The sequence below is a fragment of the Dipodomys spectabilis genome, unplaced genomic scaffold (genome assembly GCF_019054845.1).
Source record: "Dipodomys spectabilis isolate Male_0828 unplaced genomic scaffold, ASM1905484v1 ptg000232l, whole genome shotgun sequence".
Classification (NCBI taxonomy): Eukaryota; Metazoa; Chordata; class Mammalia; order Rodentia; family Heteromyidae; genus Dipodomys; species Dipodomys spectabilis.
The window spans coordinates 1338153-1340466 of NW_024870909.1; the positions used below are offsets into that span (position 1 = coordinate 1338153).

The 2314-nt window shown below is 36.8% G+C and overlaps 1 non-coding gene across 1 annotated transcript; it reads left to right on the forward strand.

Moving 5' to 3' along the window:
- The first annotated feature begins 205 nt into the window (after positions 1-205).
- Positions 206-307, forward strand: LOC122123940. Its single transcript, XR_006150468.1, has one exon. It is a non-coding gene; the product is annotated as a U6 spliceosomal RNA (small nuclear RNA).
- Positions 308-2314: the final 2007 nt, after the last annotated feature.

The window sequence follows — 2314 nt, forward strand, 5'->3', positions numbered from 1 at the left end:
AATTGAATTCCTCCCCCTACACATCCGTTGAACAATAAATAACTGGAATTATTTTGTTTTTTACATGTCAATCTTGACTTTATTCTTAAAAGTGTTCTTATGTAAGAAATACATTGTTCTAAAATTTCACGACAATTCTTTTGAATTTTTGTGGAATTGTCTAGTTTAAGAAAATCAATTACACTTTATATATAAAAAATGTTCTGTGCTCAATTCGGTAGCACATACACTAACATTGGAACAATAAAAAGAAGAATAGCCCCTGACTGAGGATGACACGCAAGTTCGTGAAGCATTCCAGATTTTTAAAAGAACAGATGCTGGAGGGGATGTGGACAGAAAGGAACCTTAATGCATTGTTGTTGGGAGTTTAAACTTGTTCAAAGGCTTTGGAAAGTAGTATGGAGGTTCCTCAAAAGACTACACAGAGCACCCCTAAGACCCAGCAATCTCATTTTGGGCATTCACCCAAATGATCTCAAACAAGACCATACTAAATCTACTAGCAAAACTATGTTCATTGCAGCATTATTTACCATAGCTAAGCTACATAACCAAACCCGATGCCCCACACTAAACGAATGGATCAAGAAAATGTGTGTGTGTGTGTGTGTGTGTGTGTGTGTGTGTGTGTGTGTGTGTGTATACTGGATTTCTATGCCTCTATCAGAAAGAATGGCATCACCCAGTTTGTTAGGAAATGGAAAGACTTGGAAAAAATTATATTAAGTAAATTAAGCCAGGCCCAAAGAAGTGAAGTAAGCCAGGCCCAAGGAAACATAGATCCCATGCTTTCCTTATTTGCAATAACTAGTATGTGTCTGATACAAGCAGAAAAGTTCAGATAAGTTGATGTTAGGGGAATGAACCCCAAGATAAGTATTCAAATGTTTTTTTTGTTTTTTGTTTTTTTTCTTTCATGCAATTTTTCTAACATATTTATAAGAAGATTTCTATGTTGCTTTGTATGCCCCTCCCCCAAGGTATAACCCATGTTTCACTGCATTTGATGTTGGTATAATTTGCGGAGGGGAAGGGAAAAAAAACAATTCGTTTAACTAGGGATGCAGGTGGACCCATTGCAACAATTAGATGTACAAGTCATTATGTAAAAAAATGAACTTTACAACTTTGGGGGGAGGAGGACCGGGTGGGGGAAGTGTGGGAGTATGGGAAGGGATGGGAAGGGGAAGCAAAGAGGAGCCAACAATGCTTGATAAGAAATGTACTCATTATCTTGCCCATGTAATTGTAATCCCTCTGTATGCTATTTTCACAATAAAAAAAAGAAGCATAGGTCCTATGGTATCCCTTATTTGCAATAACTAATGTATGTCTGGGATAAACAAAGAAGGTATGGTAAGGCGAAAAAAAGGAGGAGGCAACAATACTTGATAAGAAATGTACTCATTACCTTTTCCAGGTAATTGTAACTCCTCTGTATGATATTTTCACAATTAAAAAAAGAGAAAACGTCAAAAGCATGCGCATATGACTAGATAAGATGATGTTAAGGTAAATGAACCCCAAGATAGGGACACAAGTGGTTTTTTATTTGTTTCTGTTGTTTCTAATGTATTTATAATGTACGATGTGATTTTTTTATATGTGCATCCCCCACAGTTAAACCTCTGTTTTCACTGTATCTGATGTTGGTGTACCTCCATCTTGTATATACACTTCTCTAATTTGGGTATGGAAAAGGAAAAAAACAAAATGCTTAAATAAGGATACAGTATGACCCATTGCACCAATGTGATGCACAAGACAGTACGTTGAAAAACGAACTTTACAATTTAGGCGGGGTGGGGGCAGGGCAGTGTATTTGTGGAGGTGGGAAGGAAGGGATGGTGGGGGAAAACAAAGGAGAAGGTAACAATGCTTGATAGGAAATGTATTCATTACCTTTTTCATGTAACTGTAACCACTCTGTACAGTACTTTTACAATAAAAAACATAAGAATGTTCTGGGATGGAAGAGAATATTACCCCTATTTTACCCATATAATATCGTTAACAAAGAAATTAATGCACAACACTGATATGAATATATTTTGAATAAATGTGTGTGTGTGCGTGTGTGTGAGTGTGTGTGTGTGTGTGTGTGTGTGTGTGTGTGTGTGTGTATGTATGTGCGTGCCTGCGCATTTTCATTCTCAGAGTTTGAATTCAGTGCATCAAGGTCTCGCTAGGCTATTCCTCTCTAGGTTGATGAGCTATTATATAAGCTACATCTCCATTCTTGGCTCTTTGCTAGTTCATTAATTAAAAAAAAATCTCATGAATATTTTTGTCCTGATTGGCTTCCAACGGT